Source organism: Puntigrus tetrazona, chromosome 7, assembly GCF_018831695.1.
Source record: "Puntigrus tetrazona isolate hp1 chromosome 7, ASM1883169v1, whole genome shotgun sequence".
In the NCBI taxonomy this organism is placed as follows: domain Eukaryota; kingdom Metazoa; phylum Chordata; class Actinopteri; order Cypriniformes; family Cyprinidae; genus Puntigrus; species Puntigrus tetrazona.
Window position 1 is genome coordinate 18470694 of NC_056705.1, and position 6983 is coordinate 18477676.

Consider the following 6983-nt stretch of genomic DNA (forward strand, 5'->3'; position numbering starts at 1 on the left):
TCACCAGAAGCGCGTCGCTTCTCCACAATTGTAAAGTCCAATTACAACAAGTAAAAGTGCACCGAAAGAGCCCAAAGCACTTCCGAAGGCAGCGGACCCAGAGTGCCATTAAAGTGCATTTATGAACTTGCTGAGGCCGTCTTTTGCTCAGCCTCGTTCTTCAGCCTGTTTCCCATCATTCTGAACGCTTCGTAGTTTGAGAAGATGGAGTTTGCTATGGTGGGTGCGGACAGCGGGGCTGCAACACCCACCTGCCCTATGGATATGCCCCAGGCTCGCGCCAGGGAGAGAGGCGCGAGCGCGAGCGGCAGTCTCTGCGCGGCGGCGGCGGCGGCAGCCGAAGCCGGAACGGTCGGAGAGGGAGGTGGGTCCAGCGGCCATCCCCACAACCATCCGCATCAGAGTCGCACCGCCTCTTCAACGAATGCCAACAACAGTAGCGCCGGGACTGCCTCGCGCCCCTCTCCTCCTCCTCCTCCTCCTCCTCCCAACAGCCGCAACAGCAACAGCAGCAGCAGCAGCAACACCACGAGCCGCCACAGCAACTTCTCCGAGAGCGAAAAAGCAACGAGGCGTCGCGCGCTGGAGACGGAACCGCGCGGCACTCGGCGGGGATCTACGCCACTCAGAGTTGGCGCCCTAGGGTCCGAGGAGGACATAATGATCGAGGAGGACGAGGCGGAGGGCGAGGAGGAAGAGGAGGACAGGCAAGCAAGAGGTCGAGTTTTGTCTATAACATGGATGATGAAGAGGAGACGGTCTCGTTAACGGACAGGCGTCCTCAATCAGGCTACGAAAATGTTTATAACGAGTACGGCTGCGCGAGAGAGTTGTCATCAACGCGTCAGGCTTGAAGTTTGAGACTCCAGCTGAAGACTCTCGCGCAGTTCCCGACACTCTCCTCCTGGGGACCCTGAGAAGCGAATCAGGTACTTCTGACCCTCTGCGTAACGAATACTTCTTCGACAGGAATCGACCGAGCTTGACGCCATTCTGTACTTCTATCAGTCCGGGGCTGCTTGAAGAGACCCGTGAACGTGCCGTTTGACATTTTTTCCGAGGAGGTCAAGTTCTATGAACTCGGGGAAGAGGCGATGCTCAAGTTTCGAGGATGAGGGCTTTGTAAAGGAGGAGGAGAAGCCGCTGCCCGAGGACGAGTTCAAACGCCAGATCTGGCTGCTCTTCGAGTACCCGGAGAGTTCAAGCCCAGCCAGAGGGATCGCGGTCGTGCCAGTGCTGGTCATCGTCATATCCATCGTCATCTTTGTTTGGAAACATTGCCAGAATTCAGGACGACAAAGAATTCCTCAGCCCAGGTAAAAACTCAACGCAGGCGGACAATGGATTTACGCCGTTCAACGACCCCTTTTTCATCGTTGAGACGGTGTGCATCATTTGGTTCTCGTTTGAGATCATCGTGCGCTTCTTCGCGAGCCCCAGTAAAGCTGCTTTCTTTAAAAACGTGATGAACTCCATAGACATCGTTCTATTTTGCCTTACTTCATAATCCCCGGCACAGACCTCGCTCAGCAGCAAGGCAACGGGCAACAGGCGATGAGTTTCGCGATCCTGAGGATAATACGACTCGTCCGCGTGTTCAGGATCTTCAAGCTGTCTCGGCACTCGAAAGGTCTCCAGATCCTGGGGCACACTTTGCGCGCGAGCATGCGGGAGCTGGCGCTGCTCATCTTCTTCCTCGTCATCGGCGTCATCCTGTTCTCCAGCGCGGTACTTCTGCGGAGGCGGACGATCCTCGTCGCAGTTCACCAGCATCCCAGACGCGTTCTGGTGGGCTGTGTGACCATGACCACGGTGGGCTACGGGGACATGGAAGCCCATCACGGTCGGGGCAAAATCGTGGGCTCGCGGTGCGCCATCGCCGGTGTCCTGACCATTGCGCTTCCAGTTCCTGTCATCGTGTCCAACTTCAACTACTTCTACCACCGGGAGACTGATAACGAGGACCAGACTCGTCGTCGTGAACAGCCCCGCCGGGCTGCCCGTACTTTCCGGATTTCCTGAGAAAATTCAAAGGGTCCCCATCGGGGCCGTCTTTGGGTGACAAGGCGGCAGAGTACATGGAGATGGAGGAGGGCGTGACGGAATCTCTGTGTGGGCTGACACGCAAAGCCTGGAGCAGAGGGAACGGTACTGACTTAGGCGGAAAAACAGTTCACATTCACGAACCCTACAGACAGATGTATGATTATGACGAACGATAACCTCTCTCGGGAGGTTTTCATAAAGATGACTGCACAATTGAATCAGTTAACAGCACACATGCACAACTTGAAGACATATACATAGTACGCGCGTGCGCAAACGTTCACTCACCACACACACACACACACACACACACACACACACACACACACACACACACACACAAACACACGCGCACACATACAGACACGCACCTGCCCACTCATCGAGTTCTGACCTGAGCTGAAACATTTTTGCAATGTGGCTACTACTTGTAGTGAAACATACCCTGTAATCACGTGGACAGGCAACGCAAAACCACCAGCTTTACGTGACGTGGAGAGGTGTCTCCTATCTGCCCGCGACCCGGTTCATTAACGAAGGCAACAAAAAGGAACTCCTGCATAGGCACTTTTTATGAGTTACATTTGTCAGTAATTGTAGGGAAAAGAGGCGAAGTTCTTATCTAATGCTATTATGCAATAACGTTTAAATCGTTTGCACTATCATCAATTATGTTATAGTCTCCAGTTTAATGCAGAGGAAAGAAACAGGTAACACTTGAGGTAGAGAGGAGGGCATTGAAAACGACTCAGTAATCACACTATGACTTGCATTATTAATTAATCTCGAAATACTAGCAAACATATACGCTGCAATCTTCTGATTAAGACTAATTCAGCTAATAGCAATGATTTTTTTTTGACATATTTAAATTATTACGACACTGGAAAGCAGCATGCCGCTTAACTTAATGCAATGTTATCTTAAATCCCATTATGGCAAACATGTCCGCATGGCAGTATTCAGTATGTTCTACACTCTGGTAAAATCCCCTCTTAGCACACCCTGTAGTTCTTTGTGCATTGTCCGCAGTTACTGAAGAGTCATTTTTAGTCAGTCCTTTGTGAGTATTGGAAAACAAATCAGTCATGTTAGGTTTTTGATCATTAGCACAATCTTTGAAACAAACACCACACTTCATCCATCACGCGATGCGAGGATTCATTTTCTAAGCATCACAGCCACATTATGGCACACCGAGGCTCAAAATAACCGGCCTCGCATTGTCTCACAAAGTAAACACCTTGTACAACAGAGTCAACGATACCATGGCTTGAAGGATCAGTTGGGCCACAGTTTTCAAGTTACTGTCATGGGAGTATATTTCAAGGGAATGCTTCATGCAACTATTTGTCTTCATCCTTTACCAAATGACAATGCATCCCTTTATAAAAACGCTGGCGGAAATGTGCAGCACGAGGGGAACGTGAACTTGGTGGACTTCATGCACAGCGATTTTCTCGCCCTTTGGAGTGCACGATGACCACTGAGCACGCGCGCGTGCTTTGCAGAACCCAGTGTAAGCAATTTCAGCGCCAGGAATTTGCACAGTCACGCAGCCATCGCGCTGTCATCATACACGCCAGTTTTACGCGAGCATCCAGGTGTTTACACATCTGGCGTGACCCGCTGGTTGTCTGTTATGGCTAGGAGCAGGTGTTCCACGTGATCTCAGCATGCATGCGATTTCCACTCGTGTTTTTTCGCTTTATAATAATATGTCAACAATGTCTTGAATTGCTTAGCAACAAGGGGCTTATTGTCAAAGAGACGACTAACTGTGCCGCGGTTCCTCTGAATCCAAAAATCCTCATTGCTCATTAAGTGTTCCGAGCTTCATTCTCGATGTCATAATAGCTGTTACCATTTTTCGTGAGACACGATAATTAGCATTTAATCTCCAGTAAACCGATATTTTGTCATTAATAAGATATAGTCTTAGCACACAACTATGGCCTCTCGCCTGCTCATCTCTCACAAACACGATTACTTGGCCAACGTGTACTTGTGTAAAATATGCATACCCGGATATTAGATTATCGTAAGTGCCTTCTGTGTCAGTGTCAATCTAGTGCCTTGTGGGCTTGTTACAAGAAAGACGGTTGTGTAAGTTGATGAAAAATGAACGACAACTGGCATTTATCAGCTGTTAATGCTGTCACTCTATAAACTATGCACACTACGCATAGTGTCCCTTTTCAGCAGTGATCCTCTTACAGCTTGTAGTAGATGCACTACTGATAACGAGCTGTATAATGACATTAAATTACAGGCAAAACCACTCGCCTTTTGAGCGGTTATTATTGTCTTCATGATGTTTTTCAAATCTTTAATTGTAAAATAGACCTACTTTGTTTATGTACGCCTCCTGGTCTTGTTATGAACAATTCATTGGTACGCTTTATTAAGAAGAAGGTCTTCACAATCACGCTTCACACAATTACATTTCATAATCAGAATGCAATAACTCTTCTTTGCTTGCTTTTCTGATGTCACTTAGGCTGCACAGATTGTAGGATGATTTTAAACAGTAGTCTGATACTTAGTCAACAGTTCATCAAAATTGTTAATCAAAGACAGTAACGATTTTGGTTTTAGGACTTTGATGAAAGATTTTGATCCACTTCACTGTATATTATTTGTTAAATTCACATCTAGTAAGTCTTGCTAGAAAATTTAGCTCTTTTTTTTATTGGCAAATATCATGTAAATATCCTGTTAATGCATCTATCTATCTATCTGTCTATCTGTCTGTCTGTTATTGCATGCTTTATTTTTTGATTGATCTTTTTCATAATGATTATTTATAATAGACTGAATGATCAGCACGGAGTCAATCACCCTTTACGCTTTACCCCTTTTAAAGATAAAAAAGAATTATTTTCATTTTTATATGATCTATTTTTCTACACAAATGAAATTTGATACATATCTCACGCTTTTGTTTGCTACGTTAGGTACTGTATTGGCTGTCCTAACTAATATAGTTAGCACAAACAAAAAGTGGTGGTCAGTATTCTTTGTACTAAGTCTTTACGTTTACTGTTGAAATCTGGAAATGATATTCAGAGTAAATGAGGATATATTGATGGTCCTTAAACATTATGAGATCCTGCTTGCTGAGTCATGCAGTACTTTGCACACATACGCACAGGCACTCATATTCATGATAACCCAGGCTATTAAGCACTCGCTTACAGGTTAATGTTGTATAGCCTGTGGAGAGGTGTTGCGCCAGCTCTGTGTCTTCATTTTCTGCTGTAGTTCATATTGATTGCACTAATACTTCACAGCACTAGTTATTTGCTGTGCTGAACATTTCTAGAACGTTTGGTGCTGGCTGTGAAGTAATGACTGTTGCCCGCCTTGAGCTCTTTAAGTTTCTCTGGGCTTAAACGTTGTTGTTAATGATTCATTGCATCCAAAAGACGAATCTGCTTCAGCTTCAGAGGATATTTTCTGAAACAATCTGTTGTGCTGCAGTCCAGGCATTTGTAAAATGGATACCAAACTAAAAGTTGGCTTCTTTTCTCAGACTTTATTATCTGGCGCTTTTTATCAATCTGTCTATCCCTTTCTTCTCAGTTCCTTCCATTTGCCTCTGCCTTCTACAAGGCGGTAGAAACTTATCCTCCTTCACTTCTCTGTAAAATAACTTGAAGAACCACAGCGCCAGAGACTGAAAACGAAAAACGTAATTCCTGTGAGATCAGTGGACTGTACAGTTCACAATGCACGTTATTTGTTTAAAGTGTAGGTCCATATGTGCACACCCGCTTGTCTCAAGTAGAGTGTAATAAATCAATAAAACCTTTTCCCACATCACCTTCATAAATATCAGGCTCAATGCCACAGTAAATGGATATTAAACTAGATTTCCTAATATCAATCACCCATGACTACGAAAGACATTTTGCCATATTGATAGATCAGTGTAACAGCACTCATTCCCATAACACAGACTCTCTGTAATATCAAGACTGGCATTTGAACAGTGTGAGAGCCAGAATAATGTGGCATTAGTCCAGCTGAAAAGCAATCAGCATCACTCCACTCAGGGCATTAATTAGCTGCCAAGGCGTGATGTGTGTAGTATGACAGAGAAGTGTAGCTGTACTTGGCTTGATCACCGTACTACACACATACATTGGGGCTTAGTGGATGATGGAAAGTAAACAGCGCTATAGATTAGAAACGGAGTTGGCACGACAGATTTTTCACTCTGTAATCCCCTCATCTTCTCTCAGTAGAAACTACAGCGTTGTATGTGTTAAAATCAATTGGGCAGAAAACACATGCTAGTTACCCTTACGTGAACCTTAAAATTAGTGTTGTCCTCTAAAACCGCTGTTAGTGTCAAGTGCATTGTGTGGCCTCAAGCACAGGTGGTGTGACGCGGCTGACAAATTAGCATTACTCCTTGTTCTATGTAAAGCAATGTTTAACATCTTCATGCGACATAGAGGTGCATGTTCGTGCTCGGAGGGGTGCAAGCTGGGTTTTAGGATCAAAGGGTTGCTTGGCGCTTAGTGTACAGAGAGTTTTGTTTGGATGGTGTCCAGCGCTGTTTCTTTCATCATGTCCCTCAGCTAAGGAAAAGTTCAGTAAGGCAGCTCAGTGATGTACAGTGCAAAAGGAGTAAACACTGAATTCATGTCGCTTTTTAAAATATTTCTAAACCATTTAAAAACCTTCAGTTTAAGGACTCATGTGGTACAGACATTAGTTAAAATGTGAGTTTTAAAAATACATGAGTGTACACATGTTAATCATTATTTCAAACAAGATTTTTAATTTGTTTCTGAAGGGGATGTATGTTGTATTGTTATGGGAGTGTTTTTTGGAGTTGCATCACATGGCATTTTACAACCTGAACTAACCTTGCCTTGCTATGCAAAGGTCAAATCATCTGATATTTTAAGAGACTTATTGACCTT

General features: G+C 45.0%; 1 pseudogene; it reads left to right on the top strand.

Annotated features, from left to right (window-relative positions):
* Nucleotides 1-204: 204 nt before the first annotated feature.
* Nucleotides 205-2206, top strand: LOC122348253 (annotated as a pseudogene).
* Nucleotides 2207-6983: the final 4777 nt, after the last annotated feature.